This window comes from Tursiops truncatus, chromosome 2 (genome assembly GCF_011762595.2).
Source record: "Tursiops truncatus isolate mTurTru1 chromosome 2, mTurTru1.mat.Y, whole genome shotgun sequence".
NCBI lineage: Eukaryota > Metazoa > Chordata > Mammalia > Artiodactyla > Delphinidae > Tursiops > Tursiops truncatus.
This window is the reverse complement of record NC_047035.1, coordinates 163320061-163333966: the sequence shown is the minus strand read 5'-3', so window position 1 is coordinate 163333966 and position 13906 is coordinate 163320061.

The window sequence follows — 13906 nt, the reverse complement described above, 5'->3', positions numbered from 1 at the left end:
AAGAAAACAGTTCCATTCTCAAGAGCATCCAAAAGGATAAAGTATTTAGAATAAACTTAACCAAGAAGGTGAAAGACTTGTACACTGAAAACTACAGAGCATTGCTTAAAGAAGTTAAAGAAGTTGTAAATAAATGGAAAGACAGCCCATGTTCATTGAATGGAAGACTTAATATTGTTAAGATGGCAACACTGCCCAAAGTGATTTACAGAGTCAATGCAATCTCTATCAACATTCCAATGATAATTTTTGCAGAAATGGGAAATCTGGTTCTCCAACTCATATGGAATTGCAAGGGGCTGTTAAAAGACAAAAAAATAAAAGATATATATATACATATTTTAAAAGAACAGAGTTGAAGGACTCACACATCCCAATTTCAAAACTTACTACAAAGCTACAGTAACCAAAACAGAGTGGTACTGACATAAGGATAGACATATACCAATGTAATAAAATTGAGAAATAAACCCATACATCTATGGTCAACTGATTTTTAACAAGGGTGCTAAGACCATTCAATGGGGAAAGGACATGCTCTTCAACAAATGGAATAACTTCAACAAATGGCATATTCTTCTGGCATAACTGGTCCACATGCAAAGAAATACACTGGATCCCTACTTCACTATATATAAAAATTAATTCAAAATGGATCAATAATATAAATATAGAGCTAAGATCATAAAACTCTTAGAATGAAACATAATGGTAAGGGCTTCCCTGGTGGCGCAGTGGTTGAGAGCCTGCCTGCCAATGCAGGGGACACGGGTTCGTGCCCCGGTTCGGGAAGATCCCACATGCCGCGGAGCGGCTAGGCCCGTGAGCCATGGCCACTGAGCCTGCGCGTCTGGAGCCTGTGCTGCGCAACGGGAGAGGCCGCAACAGTGAGAGGCCCGCGTACCACAGAAAAAAACCCCAAAAAACATAATGGTAAATCTCTATAGCCTTAGATTTAAAATAGATTCTTAGATATGACATGAAAAGTACAAGCAACAAAAGAAGAAAAATAAATTGGACTTCATTAAAATTAAAAGCTTTTGTGCTAATGTCCAAGGACACTATCAAGAAAGTGAAAAGATAACCTATAGAATTGGAGAAAATTTCACAACTCATATATGTGATAAGGGCCTAATATCCAGAATATATAAAGAACTCTTACAACTCAACAACAAAAAGACAAAAAAAATCCAATTAAAATATGGGCAAAGGGCTTGAATAGACACTTCTCCAAAGAAGATATGTAAATGGCAATGGAGCACATGAAAAGAGGCTCAACATCATTAATCATTAGGAAAATGTAAATCAAAACCACAATGAGGTACCACTTTATACCCACTAGGATGGCTATGGCTATAATAATAATTATTTTAAAAATCCAGAATATAAGAAGTGTTATTTTTCTCCCAAGGATGTGGAAAAATTGGAGCCCTGGTACATTGCTGGTAGGAATCTAAAATGGAAAGTTTGGCAGTCCCCTAATAAGCTAAACAGAATTACCATGTGACACAGACATTCCACTCCTAGGTATTATATATACCTATCCAAAAGAACTGAAAAGCGGTATTCAACCAAATATATGTACATACATATTCATAGCAGCACTATTCACAATTTGGGAAAAAAACCAAATGTCCATCCATGGATGCATGGATAAACAAGTTGTGGTATATATATACAATGGAATATTATTGCACTATAGAAAGAATGAAGTACTCATACAATGTGAACGAACCTTGAAAACATTATGCTAAGTGAAAGAAGCCAGAAGAAAAAGGTCACATACGGTATGACTCAATTTGTATGAAGTATTCAGGATATGTAAATCCGTAGAGACAGGATGCAGGTTGGTGGTTGTCATGGACAACCATGTCAGGTGGGGAGGAATCAGGGAATAAGAGTGAATAGTTAATGGATACAGAATTTTCTTTTGGGGTAATGACATGTTTTAGAGCTAGATAGAAATGGTGATTGCAGGACATTGTGAATGTACTAAATGCTACTTAATTGTTCACTTTTAAAAGGTTAATTTTATGTTATGTGAAGTTCACCTCAATTTAAAAAAATGTTAAACACACACACAGAAGTATAACCACCAGAAGAGCAAAACTGAAAAAGACATAAGTACTAAGTCCTGTCAGGGATGTGGAGCAACAGGAACTCTCGTAGAATGGTGGATATATACACTGGTTGCAATTATTTGAGAAAATTGGTGATACCTGCTAGAGCTGAACCATCTGCACACCCTATGACCCAGCAAATCTTCCTTTCAGTATACACCTCAAAGAAATGCATACACATGTTCATTAAAAGACACACATTCAAATATCTGTAGGAATACTATTTGTAATAGCCCAAATCTGGAAACTAGCCAAACGCCTATCAACAGTCATGTAGATAAATGGATTACTCTACAGCAGTGAGAATGCACATTCTAAAACTACATGCTGGGACTTCCCTGGTGGCGCAGTGGTTAAGAATCCGCCTGCCATTGCAGGGGACACGGGTTCGAGCCCTGGTCCGGAAAGATCCCACATGCCACAGAGCAACTAAGCCCGTGCACCACAACTACTGAGCCTGCACTCTAGAGCCTGCGAGCCACAACTACTGAGCCTGTGCACCGCAACTACTGAAGCCCACGCACCTAGGGCCCGTGCTCCGCAACGAGAGAAGCCACTGCAATGAGAAGCCTGCGCACCGCAACAAAGAGTAGCCCCTGCTCGCCGCAACTAGGGAAAGCCCACGTGCAGCAACGAAGACCCAACATAGCCAAAAATAAATTAATAAAAAATAAATTTAAATAAATAAAACTACCTTCAATAATATGGATGAATCTCATGGACATAATATTGAGTGAAAGAAGCCAGACACAAAAAGAGTGCTGTATGATTCCATTTAAATAAAGTTTAAAAGACAGTCAAAGCTAACCTATGTTGATAGAATTCCTCACAGTGGTTGGGGATGAGGAGGTAGTGACTGGAAGAGAGTGGTGCCTCATGGGCTGTGATGATGTTCTGTTTCTTGATCTGTTGCTGTTTTCACTGGTGTATTCAGTTCATGATGAAAGTTCATGAACCATACTTTTATGATACATGGCCTTTTCTGTTACATTATTCCTCAGTAAAAAATTTTAAAATATTTTTTACAGATATAGGAGTGTAATTTATTAAGAAATGTCCAGTGCATGAAAATCATTCAAACTTAATTTCTTAAGAATTGTTTTAAAATTTTTTTTTTAATTTTTATTTATTTTTTAACTTTTTGGCTGAGTAGCTGTGGCGCACGGGCTTAGTTGCTCCACGGCATGTGGGATCTTCCCGGACCAGGGATTGAACCCGTGTCCCCTGCAATGGCAGGTGGATTCTTAACCACTGCGCCACCAGGGAAGTCCCTAAAAAAATTTTAATGGAATGCATAAAGAAAAAAGTAGTTTACAAGGTCATGTTTTGTTGAGTTCTTACTAATTGATGACCAGTTGATTCGGTAAGAAGTGATTTATAACCTACAGCTGGTATTATTTAAATCCCTGTCTTGCAAACTGTTCCTCGCTGAATCAGAGGTGTTTTCAGAGATTCTAAAACCATATAGTATGCTCTCTCAAACAACAACATTTATTTTTATGGAGAAGTTTGGGATGATCAGGGAAACCTGTTTCTGAGGGTCTTTGAAAGAGTGAGGATGAATCTAGACTTCCTTGCCTCTAAAATGCTTAGGAATCCAGGGCAACTTGGGCTGTGTAGGGGAATCATTGTGCCCTCTTTTTGGGGTCATAACAGCCACGAGGTGAAACTTCTACTCAAAAGTTTGATTCCTGTTTCGAAAGAACAGCACCATTCATTTGTTCCTATTAGAAAGAGAGAATTTTGTAGCTGGAGAGGACCTGAGAGATGGTCTAGTCCGATTCCCTAATTTTATTACTTAGGAAAAAGCATAGAGAAGTAATACAGGCCACATGTTCCCTTCTCTGCTCATGTGAGCCATCTAAGGGATTCTGAATCTCCTCTCCACCCATTTATGATTTGAATCATATAACTTTAGGATTTAAGATTTTGAAATTAGTTTTAGAAAGAAAAACTTAAAACACCAAGAAAGTATCCCCTCTGAATGATCTTTCCTATGTCAAAAACAAAGTAGAGTAGATCTCAGGCATTTTTGAGGTTTAACAGATGATTAAATTAGGAAATTCGATTTCATTGATCTGTTAGGATAAATTTCCTAAAGGATTATACGAGACATTGAAATTACAGAGCTGAATGCACTTAAAGAGTTTAATAGTGTATGAGAAACTAATGAGCTACTTCTATCAAAGTGTCCAATTCTATATTTCTTTAAGAGAAACTTTAAAAATCATGAAAACTTCTGGAGAAGTTGAAACATTTTCTGCTCACTAAATGCCACCAAACCATTTCCTGCAAATGTCCAAGTGATTTTTATATTTATATTTTTACAAAAAAATAAAAATAAATGGAAGCTTTCCTCAAAATCTGTCAATTCTCTGGAATTCCAGTCCATTTATATTAAACAAGGCATGAATTGACAAGCTCCTAACCATAAGCTTGGGACAGGGAGTCATTTTGATCTTCTCAGTTGGAATTCCTGTTCTCAACACCTATACTTGATGCACATACATAGTCCCTTGGCTGTCATCCCTGGGCCCATCTGTTGGCATGGCTCTCTGCCCATTCACAAGTTTGGACTCCCGCCCTAGTGTGTAGGTGCCAGAGAATAACAGTTTACACGAGCAGCCTGTACCACGATGTAAATGTACTCTCTGCCCAATGTTTTAGACGTGGTGTCCACTAAACGTGGACACTGGGTGTGCCCCCCCCTTTACTGGATCACGTTTTTCATCCTATGTTCTTGATGGAGGTCAGGGAGAAGAGGCTGAGGAAAGTGGCCTTCCTGGTTTTTAATGTTTTAAAACCTGCTGGTTAATTTCACTGGGGCAGCTCCCTCTACGAGGCATGATCATCATAGGAGTGTCAGCAAGGCTGTGGCACAACCAGAGGAAATATCTCCACCCCTTTGGCGAGATCAACCACAGCAGACAAGTGACTCACAAAAGATTGTGCTTGCTCCTTTAAATTATCCAAAGGGCCAAAAGGCTAAATTTCTTTTGTTTACTTTTTTCCCCCAAAAGTTTTTGTTCATGATGCCTCTTCATATCAGGCTTAGAAAAACAAGAGATTCTCTGGGTGTTTCTAAGCTTTAGAGAAACTACTTCTTGGTGTGGTTGAAATAGAAAAGATAAAAATCTACAGTATGTGCCAAATTCTTCGAAGGCTGTTGTTCATAGCTCAGTTAGAAACGTGACTATTTTCAAACATAAGGTCTTGAATATAAATATCATACTCTTTCCTATATTTTTATAGTTTGTAGTTTCTATATGCTACCTAGAAAATGTTAGGAGTAGCAATGGAATGTTAAAGCATAAGATTTTAAACTCCTTTGTAAGCCAGTTTAAAGTCAAATCTCTCTGACCCTTCAAATACAGAAGAGGGGCTGGAATAGTATATACGGAGTATAGACGGAAACACAGATTTTATAAGATCTGATGATTTTATAAGATCTGATGATTTATTCTTTGGTTCAAAAGAAAATGAGTCAGGTCACAAAATCCAAGCAATAATCTTGCAGAACTCCTGGGAGATTGATCAGGTGTCTTCCTGTTTGAAAGACAAATAGTAAATATGAATATCGATAGAAATCATGGGCCCATTACAGTAGCTTTTGTACCTTAGAAAAGTACTGAAGCAATTTTTATAAAAGTTAGCAAGATTTGGGGCTTTGTTTACTTTCTGCTAAATGGTACGAATTATCTTTTTTCTATGACGGTTCTGGTAAGTCGGAGCAAAAGAATAAATATATTTATTTTTTACCTTAAGCAATTAGTAAATATGGATTAAACACCTATCATATACCTAGCATGTGATAAACACTAGAAGGGATGCAAAACTCACTCATTAAATTCAGTGTTTATCAATAGAGGGTTGTGGTGAAAGCAATCCTGAATTCAATATCAGGGGATTCAGTTTGCTAGTCCTGGTTACACCAATTGTCAGCTATGAAACCTCAAACAAATCACTTTTTCTCTTTGAATCTTACCTTCCTTATCTCCAAAATGAAGATAAAAATGCCTGTCTCGGCTTCTTTTTTAATGTGGCCGTGGTTATAAACAAGTCAGCTATGTAAAAGCTCTTTGAAAATCATATAGTGCTATAAAAATAGGAGGCATTATTTATCATCATACATTTCTGAAAAATTCCTTACCTTGTTCTTTGAAAAGAAATCTTTTTGACTTTCAAGTTAAATTTTGGATACAAATTGTAAGCCTTGAATGCTAGAAGTTTGGATTTTATGATGGAGGTTGTAGTAGTTATTTATGGATTTTTCAGTTGGGGAGGGGCATGCTATAATTTGCTTATTTGATCAAATTCATGTAACTTTTTTACATTTAAAAAGCTTAGGTGGTTTTAGCTCATTCGGAATATTCTTATTTCATTTTGAGTTTCATAGGACCACCATCACCACCTTCATCTAATGGTTACTATGCTTTAAAAATATTTACTCATTTAAACCCATATAAAATTACAGGCATATCTCACTTTATGGTGCTTCACTTTATTGCACTTAGTGAATACTGCATTTTTCACAAAGTGAAGATTTGTAACAATCCTGCCTCGAGAAAGTCTACTGGCACCATTTTTCCAACAGCATTTGCTCACTTCATGTCTCTGTGTCACATTTTGGTAATTCTCGCAATATTTCAAACTTTTTCATCATTATTACATTTGTTATGGTGATCTGTCATCAGTGATCTTTGATGTTACTGCTATGACTTGCTTAAGGCTCAGATGATGGTTAGCCTTTTTTAGCCTTAAATTAACACTTATAGTTTTAAATTAAGTCATGTACATTTTTTTAGACATAATGCTATTGCACACAATAGACTACAGTATAGTGTAAACATAACTTTTATAGGCACTGGGAAACCAAAAAATTCATGTGACTTTATTATTTTTTTTAAGAAAGGTTGTGGTTTTCTTTTTTTTTAATTAATTAATTCATTTTTGGCTGCATTGGGTCTTCGTTGCTGCGCGCGGGCTTTCTCTAGTTGCGGTGAGCAGGGGCTACTCTTCATTGGGGTGCGCGGGCTTCTCACTGCGGTGGCTTCTCTTGTTGCGGAGCATGGGCTCTAGGTGCGTGGGTTTCAGTACTTGTGGCACACGGGTTCAGTAGTTGTGGCTCACAGGCTCTAGAGTGCAGGCTCAGTAGTTGTGGTGCATGGGCTTAGTTGCTCCGGGGCATGTGAGATCTTCCCAGACCAGGGATTGAACCCATGTCCCCTGCATTGGCAGGTGGATTCTTAACCACTGTGCCACCAGGGAAGTCCCTCATGTGACTCACTTTATATTTGCTTTATTGCAGTGGTCTGGGGCTAAACTTGCAGTATCTCTGAGATATGCCTGTACTATTATACTTATTATTCTTATTTTATGAAGATACTAAGCACAGAGAAGTTAAATGCTTTTCCCTTGGTTACGGAGCTGGTAAGTTGAAGAGCTGGGATTTGAACACAGGCAATCCAGCTTCAGCCTGTGCTCTCTAATAAATATTCAGGTTGTATTTATGGAATACCTTTAATATAACAGACACGCTGTAAAGATGCTGGGACCACAAAGAGGGGAAAGGCATGGTGGCTTCCCTTGAGTCTATCCTTCATGAAAGCATCCTCGTTAATTATGCTTTTGCCCTAGCTAGCCATAAATGCTCACTGTTTACCTATTTATTCATTCAACTTTTATCTATTGAACATTTACTAGAAACTAGGCGTGGGATACATCAACATTTAGAGCTCAGGGAGATAAGGAGGAAGCGATGGAGGAGACTGAGAAAAGCATCAGGAGGAAATTCAGTGGAAAATCACTGCCATTGTTTGGAAGAGGCACAAGAAAATCTTATTTTGCTATAAATGAGATTCATGTGTTTCTCAAGACCATATTATACTTGTTTATCAAAACTTTGACAGCAGTGTATAAAGTGGCATTGTTTCTTTTTACAAACAAATAGCCCATTTAGTACCCTGTTTGAGTGCTATTAAATATTCAGAAAATCAGTTGCAAAACGAAATGACTTTTAGGGAAGTCTTCGTAGCCCACTCTAGAAGGTCGAGTGGTTTTTAATAATAATAAATTGTTGCTTGAGGGTATGCAAATTAAACTCTCAACCCAATGAATTAGATGTTAATGTTTTGTTAAGTAAATATGCATAAAGTGAGATTGCTCTGTGGTCGGTTTTAGTGAGAAACCAACAGGTATTTGGGGACAGGGAAGGTCTTTACAGAAGGAATAATGGGAATCAAGGGAAATGTCTGTGGTTTGTATCGTTTAAGAGTTGTCTGTTCTCTTTGCGTTGAAGTTTTCCAGCTAGTTGAGTTTGGTACTTGTCACATAAAGGAGATTAAGTATGTCAGCACTGCAGCTGGATAATAGAAGATTTGGAGCAAAAGTATGGCCAAGGCTGAAGTTTGAGTTTTAATTTCTACGGAAGAAGATACAAAGATAGCAAAGGGAATGAGGAAATGAGGATTATAGCATTCAGGGCTGAATATGAAAAGAGGATGGGTACCCTAAAGGGCAAAGCCAAGAATGGAAAATGTTGCGGTGTGCTCACACAATATGTTCTGTCCTTCTTCAGAAGATAAATTGTTCTTCTCATCTCTCTCCATCTTGGTAACCTCATAACTCATCCATCATACTCTCCCACTTGAGCAACTTCTTTAATACGTTAGCCAGAACACTCCTGCTAAGGAATCACGTACTCCAAACCAGTTTGGGCAGCAGGACACACGTATATTCTGGGTATTAGCCAGATGTCATCTTCCTGCTACAGTCTTTATACAAACCATGTATTGGCTCCAAAATCCATTCTCCCTGCTTTTCTACAGTAACTTCTGATTTTTAGCAGACACAAGACCACCCAGGAAAAACATTGCCTTGCTGAGCCTCTCTTGCCATTTCTTCTGACAACATACTCATTTTGAGATTTACAACACATGTGGCCTCTTCTCATGAAAGCCACTCTGACTCATGTACCTGACAGGTGAATTCACCCTTCTGTGAACATTCACGGGATTTATCTGCACCTCTGACTGTTATGACATTTATTAAACTGTCTATGCACATTCCTTAACACTTCTACTATCTTGTAAACTTTTTGGTCACATGAATTGGATCTTACTGACGTTTGGCTGCTTCGTATAAAGTATTTTTCAAGTAGGAGGCACTCAATCACTATATCTTTTTCGTATTAAATTGTGAAAGTAGCTGCCCACTACTCTCTTCCCACCTGTTTTGGACTCACTCTCCTAATGTTTTCTTTCTAATTTTTATTCTTTCTGGTGGAGTAAAGACAGTATAACTGAACCTCAGCAAATGGAATTTAAGAGGTTCTTGCTTCCTTTCTGTCATCTTTTTTTTTTTTTTTTTTTTTTTTTTTGCAGTACGCGGGCCTCTCACTGCTGTGGCCTCTCCCACTGCGGAGCACAGGCTCCGGACTCGCAGGCTCAGCGGCCATGGCTCACGGGCCCAGCCGCTCCGCGGCATGTGGGATCTTCCCAGACCGGGGCGCGAACCCGTGTGCTCTGCATCGGCAGGCAGACTCTCAACCACTGCGCCGCCAGGGAAGCTCCCTTTCTGTCATCTTTTAACATCATCTTTGCAAAGTAGAGGCTCATACTGATTTAATTAATTATATTTTGATTTAAGTCATTGATGAAAAGCTTCCTAAAAATATACTCTTATCCCTAGTCTTTTGTTCAGGAACCTGTAGTGGGCTCCTACTTTTTGTGTGTCAAATCTGAACTCCTCTGACTTGTTTTTCAGTAGATTCCTTCATTTGGATAACTAATGTATCAATAGTTTATTGAAATGTAATTTCCACCACTCCCAAAATGAGCCTTTACTCTTCCCAGGATAAACTCCTTAATGCCGGTGAAACAAACCCTGTGAACTTCCACTTCTGTTATTTGGTTTATTCTCTTCCTCCATCTGAGACCACTTGCTACTTTTTTTTTTAAATTAAGTTATTTATTTATTTTTGGCTGTGTCGGGTCTTCGTTTCTGTGCAACGGCTTTCTCCAGTTGTGGAGAGTGGGGTCCACTCTTCATCGCGGTGCGTGGGCCTCTCACTGTCACGGCCTCTCCCATTGAGGAGCACAGGCTCCAGACACGCAGGCTCAGTAGTTGCGGCTCATGGGCTTAGTTGCTCCGTGGCATGTGGGATCTTCCCAGACCAGGGCTCGAACCCGTATCCCCTGCATTGGCAGGCAGATTCTTAACCACTGCGCCACCAGGGAAGCCTGCTACTGTTAAGTCTCTTGCTGAAATCCTGTTATCTCCTAACTGCCTGCTTAAAGTTTGCCCTCTCCTTTTAATTTTACTTGAATACACCAGCACCTATTAACTGCTTTCTTTTCTCAACCTCTGTTGCATTTATAATGTACAGTTTTTCTTTTAATTTCATTTAAAATTGTGTCTGCTGTTTAGATCTTATATCCTCAACTGAATTATAAGCTCTTTGAATGCAGAAATACATATATTTAATTATGGTTAGTTATAGTTATATAATCACCAAATAGCAACTAGCCCAGGGCAGGGTACATAGTAGATATTCAATAAGTACTTATTGCTTGATGAATTGATTGAGTATAGAATTATATTCTATAACTTTGAATTGAATAGAAACTAATTTCTTTCTTATTTTAAAAATATTTATTTACATATGTCCAGCTGTACATCTAATTTTATTTTTGTATCACTTTGAAATGAACTGAATGTATATCTACTTTTATCACTCCATTTTAAAGTGATTTCTGGAGAATGCTCTCTCTGCAACGAAAATAAAAAACATATATTGATAATTCTCTTGAAAATTCAGTTAATATACAAAATTATTTGGAATTAAAGAAACTTTTACAATTTGAGAAACTTTTAATTTTATGCTATTTAGAAAAGCCTAGCAATCCACTTTTGTCTGACATGGAGACTTTGTCAAATTCCAGATTCTATTGTTGGTATATTACATTGAATAATAAAGTACCCTCAAATTTTCAAAAAATAAAACCAAATAAGTGGAATTCATCGTGAGAAAGACTGAATTAGTGGGAAGACAAAATTCAAATGTAAAAAAAAAGCATCTTCACTAAGATAAGTTTCTTTTAGCGCTATGTTAAAAACAATTGATGATAGAAATCCTTTAGAGACTGCTATAATGATGCAATAATACTGATTATTAAGTACTCCTGAATAAAATACTTCTAAGGTCATACAAAGTTTATCTTAAGTATGAAAACACTCTCTTGTAGGATCTACTTTAAACTTCAGAGACAGTTATAAACCCTTTTTTTTTTTTTTTTTTTTGCGGTACGTGGGCCTCTCACTGTTGTGGCCTCTCCCGTTGCGGAGCACAGGCTCCGGACGAACAGGCTCAGCGGCCATGGCTCACAGGCCCAGCCGCTCCGCGGCATGTGGGATCTTCCCGGACCGGGGAACGAACCCGTGTCCCCTGCATCAGCAGGCGGACTCTCGACCACTGCGCCACCAGGGAAGTCCCTATCAACCCTTTTAATAAAGCATACAAAGGTAGAAATATGTTGATAATCAAATAAGAGTAACAACAAACTCAGAATTCACACGATATACATTAATTAGACTTCACTCTATTGGCTATTAAAAACAGTCAAGGGACTTCCCTGGTGGCTCAGTGGTTAAGAATCCGCCTGCCAGTGCAATGCAGGGAACACGGGTTTGAGCTCTGGTCCAGGAAGATCCCACATGCTGCGGAGCTACTGAGCCTGCACTGTAGAGCCTGCAAGCCACAACTACTGAGCCCACGTGCCACAACTACTGAAACCCGCGCACCTAGAGCCTGTGCTCCACAACAAGAGAAGCCACTGCAATGAGAAGCCCACACACTGCAACGAAGAGTAGCCCCTGCTCGCTGCAACTGGAGAAAGCCTGCGTGTAGCAATGAAGACCCAACGCAGACAAAAATAAAAAACTAAATAAATTTATTTTTAAAAATTCATGTTATCATTATGAAAGAACATTATTATAAAAATGGCAAATTTGTACTATCAGCCTGGAAAAGTCTCAGTTCAGGTTTGACCTCTGCAGGTCACAGATCAAGTCCAAAAGGCAATCCGCACAGCTACTGCGTTCTAGTTGCTGCCCTGGAGTTGCAAAGTGTATATAACATGTACAGCGCAGTTAAGAATTTCACTGTTGGGAAAAAAATTATACTAACATATGACACAAATTTACAACAACCCGAAGAAGAAGAAAAGAATTATTCTTTGATTTTTGCATTCATGGGTCAAACTTACATGTTTGATTAACTGGGAAAAATTCAGAAGCATGCATATTTTTCACCTTATAATAAGTCAAGGGCAAATATCTCATAGTCCTTCATATGACTATACAGCACCATTTATGATTAAGATTCATGCCATTTCAGATCAGAATTTTAAGGTTTTTGGTCATGGTCATTAACAATATTGCAGAACAAATGATTACTTACTCTGATAATGACACTGTAAGGTGTTAATTTAAAACAATGTAAAGGTTAAGTTTCCAAGCATGAAAATATGTAACATTCCAAATGGATTTAAAATTTGGAAATATCACCATTTCATTTTAACCATTAGATCTAAGGTGTATATTTCTCTTATCTTTTGAAACAACTGATTTAAAAGATTCTAAAAATAATTAATTGCACTATATAAAGCAGTAACATACCTTTTCTCAAATTGATCTTAAACATGTGTTCCTCAGCTTTCCCCAAGGAGTCTCCGGTATGATACCTGTCACAGCAATTTCAGAAATTAGTCAGCCATAAAGGGGAGGTAACGGAGACATACAATTGTTTTCAGGAATCAATACTCTACAGTGTTTTTAAATGCTCTTTGCTTATTTATGTGGTCTTTTATTCGGGACCCATTATAGCTTGGACCTACGTTTGAACTAGGTTAGGAGAGAATGTGATATATGCAAAGAAATTTATTAGCAATTGGCTGTAATTGTGAATTAAAGACATTTAGAATTTTACTTCGTCTTTCCAACCTTGTCTTCTAGTGAAAGTGTTTTTTGGTAAGCTGAGATTTGTCATTTGAGTCTAATGATCTAATTTCTTTTCAATTGAATAAAAAGAAAAAGGCCACACTCGCACCTGGAAACCTGGCACTTAGGCATGAAATCAAGATGCCTGTACCTTTGTCGCATATTAAAGCAGGTATGGAAGACAGCCTCGGGATGGCTCCCAGTGACCCCATCTGTGGTTGTCATGTCCTCGTGTAACCCCCTGAGTTTGGCAGAACTCTGGGACTCATTTCTAATGCAGAGAATTCAGCAGAAGTGATGGTGTGCCCCTTCCCAGGTTAGGTTATAAGAGACTGCTGCTTTCCTCTTGGCTCACCTGTTTCTGACTCCCTCTTGGACTCTTTGCTCTGAGGAAAGCCAGCTTCTGTGCTGTGAGCTGCCCTGTCGCCAGGTCTGTGTGGTGAGGAACTGTGGGAAGCTTTTAGTCAACAGCCAGGGAGGAACTGGGGCCCTCAGCCCAACATCTTGGGTCCTTCAGCCCCAGTCGAACCTTGAAATGGCTGCAGCCTCATGAAAGACCCTGAGCCAGAACCAGAACTCCTGACTCTCAGAAACTATGAGAGAATAAATGTTTGATGTTTGAACCTGCCCCAGTTGGGGTAATTTGTTATGAAGCAATAGAAAGGTAGCACAGAATGTAACGTCTGACACTTCCATTGGACAGAGCCCAGAAGAACCAGTTTTAAGCCACATTCGACTCCATTACTAGTAACATTATATAATATATGGAGTAGGAGTCCAGCCAAACT